Source organism: Sus scrofa, chromosome 4 (assembly GCF_054392235.1).
Source record: "Sus scrofa isolate SSC_HxYL_T2T_F1_AM1 chromosome 4, Sscrofa_HxYL_maternal_Yorkshire_Landrace_v2.0, whole genome shotgun sequence".
Lineage (NCBI taxonomy): Eukaryota > Metazoa > Chordata > Mammalia > Artiodactyla > Suidae > Sus > Sus scrofa.
In genome coordinates, this window is record NC_139386.1 from 133,817,633 (window position 1) to 133,832,670 (window position 15,038).

The following is a 15,038-nucleotide window of genomic DNA, read 5'->3' on the forward strand; positions in this document are numbered from 1 at the left end:
GAAGTCATTTGGAATCTGACCTGTACAAACACACACACACACTGTGGTATAAGAACTGGAGTTACACTGTCAAAAACCAGAGAGCTCCCAGAAGCTAAGAGAGGCCTGAGAGAGGTCCTTCTCTGCTGCCTTCAGAGGAAGCAAGAATCTGCTGACCCTTTGATCTCAGATTTATAACCTCGAGAACTGAGACGACAAATTTCTGTTCAGTCATAGTTTGTGACGCTTCCTCACACAAATTAAGAAGCTATCGTAGAGCACAGCTCCACGAAAGGTCTACTCCACTTTTGCGTCTTCGTTCCTTTACTTACTCATCAAATCAAATTTATTGAGCACCTGCTACGTGCGAAGCACTACACAAAACCCTGGGAAAACAAAGATGACAAAGACCGGATCACCATCTTCGGAAAAACACATGAATATTCCAGAGCGTTAAATAATTCTATCGTTGGGTCCCCCCACCCCAATCTGGGATCCACTTCCATCTGTGTGAGTCTTTCCCCATAAGGATGATTTATTCCTCCAATCGACTCTGAAAGACTAGATTCCACTTCTGTCTCAGGCCCAGGCTCTTCCCTGGAATTATATGAACATGTGGCTTTCCCAGGAGTAGTAACTGTCTCCAGCCAGTGAGTCATGGGCTGGGGGTGGAAGCCAGGCCAGTGACAGTCCCTCAGCGTGCTATTAACTAAGCAGCTCAAATCCACCCACCAGAGGAGCACAGCGAGGCCACCCCCGAGTCCCTGTCATGCTTTACCAGGGCTATAAAGGGAGTATTTAAAATTTTAAAGTTTTCCAATGAAATATACAAAAGTTGGTTATTTAGCAGTTTATCAACTTTACCCTTCTGTGGCAAAGGGAATCGACAGTGAAATTGCTCAAAGGCGGCTTCAAAACTCCTTTCTGCCATTTTATTGCAACTTTAAAGAGGGCGAAAAACAAGTCCCGCAGTAGGTCCCTGGCCGGCTCTGCCGCTGCCCCTCCGAGGGCACGTTTGCGCTTCTCCAGCTGGTGCTGCTGGAGTCAGTCCCTTTGGGCCCTGGCTGGGACCACATGGCCGGTCAGCCTTCCAGGGCTGTGTCTGTGGCAACCAGAAGCCAGAGGAAAGCTCTGGCTGTGTAACCATCACTCAGGGCCCCTGCCTCACCGTCCCTGTCGCCTCTCCCCGTGTCCCCAAAGCTTCCTGGCCCCGCTGACCCAGCGGCTGCTTTCCTGGAAAGGACAGTGAGAACGAATTCAAGAGGAATACCAGGCGTGCAAAGGTGCTGTGTGCCCTTCAGTCCTTTCTCCTGCTGAGGAAGGGAGGAGCCCCACCTGCGCGGGGAGGGGGCACCACCAGGGTTCGCCTGAATCCTAAGGAGCATCCATGCTGCTTGCGCTTCTAGAAACCCCGCTGGGAAAGGCCTGAAAGATGAACTTCTAAGTGAATTAATGAGGGTCTTATTGTCCGTGGGTTTTAGTTCAGTTGCCCTTTTTTAAACTTGAGGCCAGCCTCCTTTAAATTTCACCTTTTTAGCCGGAAAAATTAAGTGTGGGTTCATAACGTCCAGAGCAGCCCTTTCAAATGGCAGAGCAGGAGCCAAGAGGCCTTGAACTCCAGAGCTCTCGTTAGGGCCTCTTGGCCCTTTTGCATTTCTGTTTTACTGTCTCTTCTCCCTGGGGAGCTGAACTAGTCCCTCCTACCCACCCCCACCCCGGTTTCTATAGGGCTGCCTGGAATTAAGCCTCTGCCTCGGCGGGTACCATCCTGTACCTGCTTGTCCATGCGGGGCAATGGCAGCAACTACAACCACATCCGGAGAGAAGGGGACCCCAAGTGGGCTGCAGCGAGACATCCACATTCCAGCAAGTGGCTATGAGATGGCCGAGAGGCAAGAACACGAAGGAACCATTTGTCATCGGAATTGTGTCTTCATTCACTTATTTATTCGAAAGTGTCTATCGAGCACATACTGTGTGTCAGGTGCACATGCCTCTAGGGATGGGGCTGTGGCCCAGAAACGGACTCTCACATCCGCACAGAGCTCACGGTTTGATGAGAGGGAGGCAGCCGACAAATGATGATGTAAATTAATGAATTAAAAGTACAAGCGTCACTGCTGAGAAGGATAATTATTAGTGCTAGGTGGGCAGCCAAAGAGCCAGTGGTACCGAGTCCGGGCGGGAGGTTGTGGTGAGAGGGTCTCAGGCCTGCCTGAGAAAGTAATTACGGAACGAAGACGTAAAGACACTGTAGGAATCCGTTGAACAGCGAGAGGTGGATGTGGGCATGGGAACAGGGTAGGGGCATTCCAAGCAGAGTGTGGAGAGAGGTCAAACATCCTTTGTCAAAGGGAGAAGCACGCAGGTCAGGAACTCACCTGAACGCCTGCAGAGAAAGGGGTGAAATGAAGCTGGAGTGGTTGGCGGGAGGCAGCCCGTCCGGGCAGGGATTGGCAGACCCTATGAAAGCTCTGGAAGCCGTCCAAGGAGCAAGGAAGAGCCACGGAGTGCCTTCAAGCAGGGAGAGGAGCATGAGGAGAAAACCACTGCTCCTGCCAAGTCCACGTAGAATTAGCTGCAACCTGTGAAGACTTCATGCTACCGCCTTACTCCCCCCCCAGCCCAGAGCCACATCTAAACCCCAGGTAACCCCAGTTTACCCTGGGAATCCTAAAGGCTCCAACTAATCCTGTTTCCTTGCACAGTGATCGCACAACTTCATGTTTCCCAGCAAAGGGGGTGGCACGTCGCTCTTTAAAAATCCAGCAATTTGGACGGCCCACCTCGCAAGATTAGCAACTAATAAGAGATTTCGAAAAGCATGCGTTCCATTTGGAACACCTCAGCAGAGCCACCTGCTAAAGGACTAAGTACAACGTTTTTCAATACATTTCTAATTTAGCTCACTATCTATCCCCAGCTTCTAACTCAGCATGGACTCTCTAGACTATCAAATTATCAACAGTGATAGTAATAGAATGTAAGTTGTTTACTTTCGGAAAGAATGGGCTGATTCATACCAGCAGAGCAATAACCACACTTGCATGTTACTGGCCAAGAAACCCTGGCTATTACCCAAATTGGGGTAAATCACACCACAAAACACATGTTAATTTTGGCCGCCCCTCCTCACTTAACGAAATGTTTATTTCACATTATCTGAGCTCCCTGCATTCATTTTCTCTGCTCTTCAGCGCAGTGGCGTCGGAGGGGCTCCTTTCAAAACCTGAGTCCTCTCCGAGCCGTTTGGTCTGGTTCAGAGCTTTCCATCGTCCTGGGCTGAGGACGGAACTCTGCTTCACCCCCATGAGCCAGACGCCCGGGCCCTGTGCGGTTCAGCCCCCTGGCGCCGTGCTGCCCATCCCCTTCTGTGCCCGCGCTCCGGGGGTGTGTGTGTGTGTGCGCGTGAGTGCTGTGGATGCGCCAGCCCCATCCTCAAGGTGAGTGTGGGCTGGTGAGAGCGGTCCCGTTACAGTGTGTGGATTCCCTGAAAGCTGCGTAAGTGGGCCGCTTTTCACCGAGCCAGGGCAGAATCCCCACCAAGCTTGGATGCCCAACGTTTACTCCAGGCTCCTAAGATCTGGGAGGTCTTTCTGGATCTGGCGTCATCTAACAGGCAGCTCAGGAGCGACAGCCACACAATTGAAAACTTCATATGTGTTCGGATCCTGGCTCCTCCTTTTTTTTTTTTTTTTCCTTCTACGGGAAGCTCGTTTTCCAAATTATACTGTGAGCTCCTTGAAAGCAAAATCATTCCTTCCACTTGCATCTCCTGAACATCATCCATGCAGGGCTGGCCCCGTGGCGTGTGCTGCTAAATAGATGTCGATCAATTAATAGGAGAGTCAATCCTTACCTCGGAGAGCGGGGGGCAGGGGAGCGAGTGGGAAAAGTGCTGGGTCTTCCCCTCCACCGGGTGAGAGGCGTGGCTATGTGGGACAGGCTGGCACCAAGACAGGGCTTTATTGGTGCTTAATTCTTTTTTCCAATTTAACAGTGATAATGATATAATGACTATATGATTTAATTGGCAGGTACGAGCCAGAAAAAGACCTCACTAACTCACACTAATGAGAAGGAGGCCCATTGCAGTCCGACTGAGGTTGCGCTTAGTAATTGATTTTCTATTTTTAAACCATGTGCTGAGCGCGCTCTTGCCAACATACACACGAGTTGACTGCAACACAGAATACACTTTGTTCTTTCATTTTGTCAAGTGTAGTTGCCTTTTAATTATTTATGATAATACTTAATAGTATATTAGTAACTGTCCTGCCGTGTGGCATGTAAAAATAATGAAGTCTTAGTAATGTGAGAACATGATAGAGCTCTCAGCTATTAAATCTTTGCTGCGAAGTGACGTGAGACTGGGGGTTCTTTGTGAGAATGGGGGGCTTGCAGATTAGGGAAGTGAAAATTAGCAAAGTTTTTCAACATCATAGTTTTGAAGTAGAGATGGCGATATTTTAAAATACATTGAACACGACTAATATGTTTGAATAAGACAAACACGTTAAGATACATGTTTCTTTTATGGAGGCTGCTTTGGAGATATTAAGACTTCATACAAAAATAGGCCTCGGCTGCTTTTCTACTTGGTGGCAGACTTTTCTATACTTTATTTTCACTTCTGACTCCCACAAAACACATTCTATCTCCAGATTATTAAGAATAATTTGAGCATGTGAAGGTTTTTTAAATTTCAAATGAATCTTTCTTATGGTTATGGATGGAATTATAATCATTTCCTGAGGAAAAAATAAGATTAATGTTTTAAAAGTTATATAAGACTTGACTTCATATTTTTGCTATTGGTATATTTTACATAGTTTTTTTTTTTTTCTCTTTGCTTAACTATTCTGTTACATCCAACTTTCCAATTCTAAATTCCAGAAATAAATTTTACAAGATTCAGTTGAATAAACGTCTGCCAGAAGACTCCACCAAATTCTAACTCCAAATACCGACCCCCACCCCCTGCTAGAAAGGGCCTCCCTTCCCTGCGGCAGAGTCATTGTTCTTTCGAGGGTTTAGAAGTGTTTGCCCAGCTCCTCCGTCTTGGTAATTGGAAATGGCCCCCAGACCTTTCAGGCCTCCCTGGCCCACCAGGTCTTCCCGCTGGTTCTCTTCCCCTGCGACCTGCAAGTCAACCCTCACCCTCTTTAACCCTTGTTGGCACCTCGTGCGTATTCTAATTGGTCCTGGTCCTTCATTCACTAATTGCATGAGCGCTTTTCGTCTCACCTTGTTGCCACGCACATAGAGGACTGAAATGAGAATTCTGTCCTATTACTAAAATATCGAGAATATGCGTTTTGAGATTGTACCTTTCAAGTGGCCGAGTTTTATTGTAGAGTTTGCATAGTTACTTTAAATGCATTGGTGAGAGAATAAGAACCGGACACTCATCACAACAGCAATCCTGGAAATGATGACCTATGGCGTTATTATGAAAATAAAAACTCAGAGGTCGAGGAGGTCTTACCTCTATTTTAAGGACTAGGAGCTGAGGCAAGCTTGCAGGTAAATATCAGGATTATTAGCCCAAATGAATATTTTGGCAGCTTGTCTTCTATTTCTGTGTTTTGTTTGTAAAATATGTATATATATAAACCACTCCAAATAGTTTGTAGTGACTTATCTGAAAACTCGGTTGTAAGCCCTTACGACATCTCTCATGAACACGGACATCGAAAGCACATGCAAGGCATGCTGTCTAAAGCACATGGCTAGCAGAGACAATTTAGAAAACATGACAGACCGACGTTCCCAAGAGGAGACCCAGGGTCCCAGTGAATGGTCAGCTTATGTAGACAGAGAATCCAAAGTGACCCATACTTGGGAGAGTTTTTCAAGAGGTGTGATGGTTGTGGTACCGCCATCCTCACACCTGCAATTGGGCAGGTGTTCTGTGGCCAGGGCAAGACACCACCTGGAACAGAGCAGAGCAGGTTCAGACTCAGGGCAAAGCTACAGGCATTTTCAAGACAGTGGGCAGAAACTAATAAAGAACTCAGTTGAGGAACCTGGGCACAGGAGGAAAAGCATTACCTAGGAGCACTGGGTCTTTAGTCTAATTAGTAGCACACAAAATACAGGGTGGGGGGGGTGGTTAGGGCTGGGGTTATCAGCTTCCACTGCACTGGGACTGTAACAGAAATAAATTTTGTCAACTCTGTGCCCAGGCTGCTTTCAGCACTATGGTGAGTGCCACCCCTCAGGAGAAGTAATTAAGAAACACAGCTGGGCTAAAGAATCAGAAGCTGAACCACAGTGATTTCCAAAGTGAAATCTCTATGTCTGTATAGGTATCCATTTATGTACACAAATAAATATGCATTTTGGATAAGTTGGGACATATACCGACACAGCACAGCTACTCTCCATCTTGCATCAGAGAAATTGTGCCATAAATGGTGTAGGCCAATGTGTAGAAATACTACTCCTTTATTTCCCCCGAAGGCACCCAGACACCTGGGTAACTTGACGTATTCCATGTTCTCATGCTGTCCAGTTTCAAAGCACACTAGGTACATACTACAGAGCGAAGAGAGAAAATGCTTTTCAAGGGACTTCCATTTCTAAGCAATAATAGACCAGAGAGCTTGAAAACACTCCCAGCAATGAAACGAGAAATTTTAGAAAAAAAATATATATCATGCATTTTTTCATGTGCGATCCCATGTGATCTGGGATCACAAGGCAGTCAGGTAAAACCTCATGGTTCAAAAATGGGAAACCGAGCAGTAGTGCAGTGAGCTGGAGTTGATACTTAAGTGCTCGCAGTAAGGGGAGCTAGTCTTAGCAATGAAAGAATAAAGGGAAACACCTAAAGGCCCCTAAAGGGAGGAATTATAACTCAGATCTCATTTATAAATCTGGGAGCAGATGGCATAAATTTTAAAATCCTGCCCACTTATATAGGAAAATGACAAGTATGCTTTTCTGTATAAATGTAAACTCTAATGTGGAAAAAAATGCACACTTTAGACTTTTAACCTAAAGCTTTTCTTAGGTAGGGGTGCTTTCAAATTTATAATATCAATGTGAAGAAGGACCCCTCTCAATAATACATTTACATGTCATAAACCAGAGCTGGGATACTGTGTACGAGCAAACACAAAACATTAATGGAGGGTAGATGCACAACATGTTGAAAATGATTCTCATAGGTACATTTCACTCAAAATGAGCTCCCGATTTAGAATTTACAAAGAATTTCATGTTAGAAAATAATTCATTGTAAACAGTAATGACCACACACAGAAAACAGGATTACACATTCCATCTTCGCGTAAGAAATTTAGATGCTGTAAAATATTTGTGTTTAAAATAACTAAATATTTTAAAAAGCTATGAGAACGTAATAAGAGAATATACTATAAAAAAGCCTCATCAGCTATTGAAAGAAAGGAAATAGAACACATACAAATTTTAAATACAGTCATTGAAAATATAAATCTATTGATCTATTTAAACAAAGGTTAGATCTAGCTAAAGAGAGAATTAGGAAACAGGAAGATAGATCTCTGGAAATTATCCTTATAATGTAGCATAGAAAGATAAAGAGAAGGATAATATGGAGGAGAGTTTAAGAGCCATAGAAGAGCAAATTAAAAAGTCAAACATATATTCCAAAGGGGTCCAGGAGAAAAAAACAGAGGGAATGAAGAAGAGACAATATGATAAAATGAAACATAAAACGATAATTGAGAAATTCTTCCAAAGTTGATATGAATGTGAATTGTCAGGTTCATGAAGTACTAGTAGTCTCAAAACATGATAAATATAATTCAGTTCAAACTTAGATATACCATAGTGAAATTTCAAAGTTTTTTAAAAACTTCTGAAAGCAGCCAGAGAGAAGGAAAAACAGTGAAGGAATAAAATTATAATGACAGCAGAATTATTGTTAGCAACACAAAAAACCAAAAGATAGTAGAGTAATGCTTTCAGTATGTTGAAACCAAGCAGTCACCAACTAGAACTGTCTGATGTTGTCATTGCCCTGCAGAGATGGATGGGCTCTCTTCCCAGCATTCAGCTCACAGAGCATGACTAACGGTGACACACATGCAAAAAAGTATATGACACGTTATACTAATCACAGTGTTAATCACTGAACGAGGCTTAATGGAGAAGGCAGACTCTTGTGCCGTTCTCAACATGACCCAAGAGTGGATGGAACGGTGACTACCACATGATGGTTCTGCAGTTAGAGGCAGAGCTGCGGATTTCCTTACGTGATCCCTGGCTTGCATGGTCTGAGCTTTCTGCCACCACCAAAGGAGTCTGGTAGGCAGGTAAAGGTGTCCTGGTTCCCTCTGAAGGTGAAGGCAACTTGTGATTGAGAGGCTGTCGAAACAGGCACAGAATAGACTTAGCCAAATCCATGACTGAAAAGGGCTTATCAACTTCTGGTTTTGCGGAGTCAGAAATTTCAGTAATACTGAATATAAAGACCACAGCATCAAACTGCTATAATCCTTCACAGGGTGCTATTCATTCTTTCCAGGTTAAAAACAGGCAAAACTGGATTTTTAAATAGAAAAAAAAAAAAGTGGCAACAATTGCCCTTCATCTAAATAGGGGTTGTGTTGTAGGTTTCAATCCTTGAAAGCCCCTTTAATTTATACTGCGTGTTTTAAATATTTTAATCAAGGGGAGGAAGGCGAGGGTGCCCCTCGGGTTTTTTGTCAAGGCAAAATTATAAGTGCCAAAGACTTAATCTTAATTCGCTATCATTGGGTCAGAGCACCTGTGCCCATCCTGGGATATTTTAGGGCCACGAGTGATATGGCCATGGGAGATTTAAGCAAAGCCATAGTTCTAATGTGTTACATCAGTCAGTGCTCTGTTTTATGTTCAATAAATCCCCTGAGGTTAAGGCGATACTGTGTTTAAATTCAGGGGAATATCCAGGTAAAACTATAAGTCGAGCCCCAATAATGATTAAGTCCCTGAAATCTTGCCAATGGATTCATCCTAGTGGACATTAAGTCAGGATCTAAGTTACAGAGGCACAAAAACCTTCCGTCTTTTTGTTGTGTAACTGCTTTTAGTAAATTTGAATTTCCAGTTGGGTCAACATCTGGATCTTTGGGTCAGATTTTGTTTCCTTACCATATATCAGGGTTTTAAAAATCTATTTATTTATGTATTTATTTACGGTTACTGGTTATACTCCAGGGAGGTCCTCTCCATCCTGCTTATAAATGTATAAATCTATAAATGTTTTTCCTCCGGGGGGTTTCATGGTGCTACCGTCGGGGTTTGGGTTCTCCCCCATGGTCACGGTTGAATTAACTCTCTGACTGTGCCACAGGGTTGTCACAGGTGCCATTCCTATAACCTTGAGTATAAGATTTTTTTTTTCTACAGAGGCACAGTTAACAGCAGTGGCAAAAGCCTTTTTTAGGGTCCTAGTGAGACACTGGCTCTTAGCAGTGTGGACCTCTGCATATGCCATATGGTGTCCACCCTGCCAGGGGTCACCCAATGGGCCTGTGTTCTGCACAGGACATCAGTCTCTCCCCTGAGAGATCCAGAATGGGAACCGATGCCCGACTGAAACACAAACTGCCAAGCCACAAGGTAAGAGGTCCCCTTTGCCCTAGCATCAGTCGTGGCTTACACTGGAATCAAAACAGGTGATTCAACCTGAGATATTCAGACAGGCCTGTGTTAAGCACTCAGTCCAGTGCTGCTTTACAGGGGACCGCAACCCCATGTGCCCACCCTTAAATGCCAGTTTTCAAAACTTTCACCTTAGGTTCAGAAGGACCCAGCAAATGCACTTCAAAGAAGCACAGTTCAATGTGCAAGCTTGCCAACAGGCAGCTACCCAGCTAGAAAGACGTGTTCATCAGCAGGCGGAAGTGCCATTTAGCAAGAAAAGAAATACCCCTGGTGGCCAAAGTCATTGCCTAGATACCCTGCTTACCACATGGATCGTTGTGTCACTTCTCAAAGACAGAATGCATCCACCCCCAGTCCAAATTTAGTTCCGATGTTGGAACTAGTACTGCCACATATAACACCAAGAGGATATGAAAAAGATTTACTACTCATACAGTGAGGCTTTCGGGGGAGAGCAGAACAGGTTCCCAAGCAGGTCCAAACATGGCTTGAGAGCAGGGAGGGTGAATGGCTGTGGGTTTATGATAGTTATGAGCTGGGTTTAGCGTAAGCGTTCTCTTGCATGGACCACATTTGCGTGGTTTGATCTTCCCGTTGGCCCCCAAAGACAGAACACCCAGGCTTTCTTATGAGCTCCAGAAAAAAGAGAGGGGCAAGGGGTAGGAATTGAAAGGCGTCAGCGGTCAAACATCAATTATGGAACAGACTCTTTATCACATATACTTACTTAGCTGTTACTTGGGAGTAGAGATGAAACAAACGCTGAGCTTATCTTAGGTGGAGTCTCCACTGAAGGGCATGCTTGTTGCTGTTCTTTGTTTGTGGCCATGCACACAGCACGTGGAACTTCCTGGGCCAGGGATCAGACTCACAACAGTGACGTCACCGAATCCTTGACCGCTAGGCCACCAGGGAACTCCTGGATATGTTTCAAATCAAACATAAGGAAGGCCTGAGATACAAGATGGAAGAGTGAGCCAAAAAAGGCGGGGGGGCAGTTCATGGCAGAGTCTATGAGGCAGCCGTCTCTCTCCCAGTCCACTGACGTTGTTTAAACTCACTAACTTCTTTGAAAACATTTACAGAGCACTCTTTGGTTGGCACTGCAACATGGATGAGGTAAAGGGTGTCCCAGCCCGTGGGGCAGAAGCAGCCGGAGCCGCCAGCCTTGCGCACTGAGCCTGCTTCTGCAAGTGCTCATGGTCCTGGTGCCACATTCGGTGGGTTCCTGTTCTTTGATTTTACAGGCCGTTCACTTCAGGGGCAGGTAGACAGCCAGTGCTCTCCCACTGCCCACGAAACAGAGTGTGCTGGGGACTAAGTTTACAGAGCCTGAGGCTTTTACCCTGCATCAGAAAGGTGAGCTGCCGTCTCGGTTCCTGAAACCACCACCAAACAACCACCTTCAGCGGACACTCGAGACTCGGAGTCACATCTTGAGTGCATTGAAACAGCCAGAGATCGACAAGTCTCTTCCTAATGAAACAATTTAAAATGAATCATTCCTGATTTTGTTCTCCCAAATAACTTTTTCCAACCTCTCTTTTAGCTCTTTTTTTCTTTCCCCCAATCTGCTGGAATTATTAGGGTTTGAGTCCTTGGCCAACCTCGAAAGCATAATCCTAAGAAATAGCATCCCTGAGTTTAGATCTATACTTGTTTCCGGGATTGCTTCGTCATCAGCTCTGCGATGGTGGGCAAAGTGACTTAATTTTTCTGAGCCCAGATTCTTTATCTACAAGTGGGAATAGTAGTAGATTAAAAATGACCCAGACTGTCTGAGTGTCACTCAAAGCTGGGCACAAATAACATAAAATATTATTGATCCGTTTCCCCTCACTACGATATCAGCCTTTTAAAGTGAGAGCGTGTCTTAGGATCTTCTTAAGTCACCATCACCTAACACTGAGCTATGACTGTGGCGGGGTATACATGGCTCATTTCAAATTACATTTCTTTTTAAATTCATTAAGTTGAAATTCAAATTGAATCCTATCGCTGCCCGGATTTATTTTCTCTCTGCTTCACTGCCTTCTTCCCTTTATCTCAAGTTTTGTGTCTCTTACAGTTTCTTTACCTTTTTGTCTTCTCAGTCTCAAGGGTCATGAAAGTCCCAAGAGACAGGTGAGAAAAATAAGAGTTAAAAAAAAAAAAAACTTTTCATAAGGCAAAGCAGTCATAGAATATGAATGAAACATAATTTCAGAACCACAGCAGAAGAAAGATGCCTAGGCATAGACTCTGAAGTCCTAGAAATGCAGGCCCCACAATGCCCTCTTCCCCGGCTGCCCAGCGGTGGGCGGGCTGGCGTGCCCGGTGTGTCCTGGGACAAAGGTCAGCTGTGGCCCTGGCTCCAGCGAGTGTAGCCGTCCTTTTGTGACGGTCCCCAGGGCCTGGCAAAGGGATCAGGAACCCCTGTTTCCATGTGGAGTTCGAGGACAAAACTCCAGCTCCATCACAGAGACTACAGTTAAGGATGAACTCAACGAAGCCAGCAGCACTCCCTGCTGCGACCTGACTTGGCAGAGACACAGAGGAAGGGGTGGCAGAGAAGAGCAGCCCGAACACAAAGCCGGTGGTCTGGCCTCTCCTCTCGTTCCGTTTGGGGACAGGGAAGTTTCATCGCTGTGCCCTTTCACACGCAGCTGAGCAACTGCCTGCCCAGCAACGCCCAGTGGCCCCTGTTGGGCCTCATTCCTTAACCTCCTAAGTTATTACAGTTAATACCCTGGTTAATGGTTTCTGGAAAGACGATATCCATCAGCATCTGAGTGTACACACGCGGGCCTAAATATTGAGAAATCGTAGGTATGCGAGGCAAAGCCTGGGTGTGCCGCCTGTGGAAAGGAGCTCATTAGGATTTAATCTTTCACCGAGTGACTCATGCAAAGGGAACGGAGGCTCTTTCCTCTCTGAGTCGGCAGAGGTTTTGTCCAAGCTTTCAAACAGGTCTCTTTGGAATGTGTCTGGTCAGTCCCGAAGACGCTGCTTAAGCATATGGAACTTAAAAGCCGTGATTTTTTTTTTTTTTTAACTGTTGTATACTCTAGCAAGTTCCTGAGACTCAAATGGCAGAACCAAAGCAGAAGACGGGCTGCCAAGACGCACGGCCAGTTGGGGGAAAGTGTGTGGGGAATGGCCCAGCAGGCTTCTCGAGCTTCCAGCGCAGCCTGGTAGAACTTCGTATTACCTTCTGTTCTGCTGCCTGAGCTCTGCCAGACTTTTGTTTGAAAAAGCATCTTTATGAAGCAGCAGATTTGTTACGTTGTGTCTGAGCATCCTTGCCTCTCACCTTGGTTCCTGCCTTTAACTTGAGTGGCAATGGCTTGCTCTTTTGAGCTCCCCTTACAGAAGAGACCAAAAGGACCCAAGGCAGGTGAGGGTACCAGGCAGACCCTGCCAGGTGGAATATTTTTTTTCTGCTAAAATTAGCATACGACAATAGGAGTTTGGTACAAATGCTGCAGTCAGCTACGAGAGGTCAAGTCCTTTTCCAGGATAACGTACTTGTTAGTCCTGGTGAAAAAAAAGGCGGGGTGGTGGGGTGGTGGTGGTGGTTGCTGCTTTATCAATAAAAGCATACAGAGCCGAATACCTACACAAAGAAATGTTCAGTATAATTTATGGCATTTCATCATGTTGAACTGCATTTCAAGTAATTCACCCTGGCAGTTTTACTCTCAAAATGGAAATCTTTATGCTTTTCTTGCCTCCATCACATAAAATGAGTTTGTGTCCGACTCTAGTCCATATACTTGATAATTTGTCTGACTGGGTAGGGTTCTTAGCAATTTAAGACATAAACCCATCTGGATTTTGAGAGAGAGTTAACAGACAGGCGAGATTTCTACGATGATCTCTTAAAAATTACAGTGTAACACACAAAAGTGAGATGTAAGTAACAAGATTTTCCATACACCAGGAACACCAGGGAAATTCAAACTCAAGTTCCCTCGATTAATTTCCAGGGATTAAGTGGTGGTATTGAAGTCAATGAAAGATACATTTTACAAAGCTGAGAGGTCAATTCAATTCAGAAAAGCAGACCAAAGCACACACCATCTTTAGAGTTTCTGAGGCTAAAATGTAGCCAGATCAATCGAGGGAAAGATTTTGTAAGATTCTCCAGTCTGGTCAGAGTAAGTGAAAAGCAGTGGTCACAATCAGAGCATCCTGAAGGTTCCACTGATAGAATGTCAGACCTCTGAGGCACCTGGAGATTTCTTAGCACAACCCATAGTTTTATAAGGAGGAAAGCGAGGCTCGAGGAGATTAAATGACTTTGCTGACACCGCTTAGCTGGTCTGCGTGGGTGCCCACCCTCTGCCTTTCAGATATGGGTCTTTTTAACTCTCCCATCACATTCTCGCAGGAATTGATGATTTTCTTGAGTTGGTTTCTTTTGCTTTTATGTTTTGTAATGAGGATGATAATAAATCTTGGATAAAATACCGATAACAGAATTTTGAACTTTCATTTATGTAGTTCTTGTGACGTTGCACAGAAAGCAGAGAGAATTCATTTTACATTTGGATTCAATATTTCAATTTATAAAACACTTGAATATCTAAGCATTTGCCAATAACATAAGCTACTTACCTTTTAACCCATTTACCGAGACGTTATTGAGGATGGCGAGAGGTTACACAAATTTGCCAAGGTCACATAACCAGGCAATAAAGAAGCAGAAACTTGAACTCCGCACTTTTTGTAGTTTAAACCACTTAAATTGTGGGGGATCACGAAGTACGGGGATCATCTCATCACGTTTTCACTGAGGAGGCGATGCAGCGTTCATTAGCTGTCTCCTTATGTGAGCTTCATACGGGAGATTGAGACTCAAACAGAAATCCCACCTCCACCTTAACCTAGTCTGGGGGACATTGGTTCAGTAATTTATTTATGACTCAATTGTCTCATCTGTTTAATGGCAGTAATAATAACTATAGGTTTTCTGTAACTATTAAGTGGCTAATATATGGAAAAACAGTAGTCTCATTGTTTTGCATACAATACATCCTGTTTGGTATTCTTTATGTTATTTTTCTGAGCTATACTATCAGCAAGACAGAGGTAATGTTTGTCTTTTATCATTAATTTATGAAGATTTGTATGTATAATTTTTATTATATATAGATTAGACTATATACATAGAGTTAAGGTTATGTGATTTTTATGTATAATTTATTTATTATGTATAGATATAAATATAGATTGTGGATAGATATAGATTTATAGATATAAACTATATAGATACAGATGAATTAAGTTTATGTGAATAAACACTGTCAGTAATTAGCCTTAAAATCTTTCAGAAGGCAAGCCCCTTAATAGCAAATCTGTGTGTTTTGTCTTTAATGAAGAACTATCGACAGTGACAAGATATGTCCAGCCATAGATCTTCAGAACCTATTATG

At 44.2% G+C, this 15,038-nt stretch overlaps 1 protein-coding gene across 4 annotated transcripts in view; it reads left to right on the forward strand.

The window, feature by feature from the left end:
• Window positions 1-15,038, forward strand: part of LOC106510246 (uncharacterized) — a 433,353-nt gene that overhangs the window by 313,241 nt on the left and 105,074 nt on the right. For 2 of the 4 annotated variants that reach the window (XR_014844893.1, XR_014844891.1), the window contains exon 1: window positions 12,544-12,997. The exons of the other annotated variants lie outside the window; for them this stretch is intronic. The gene's annotated coding sequence lies outside the window, so the exon portion shown is untranslated. Of the gene's footprint in view, window positions 1-12,543; window positions 12,998-15,038 lie in introns of those variants that run through there. 4 annotated transcript variants of the gene reach the window in all.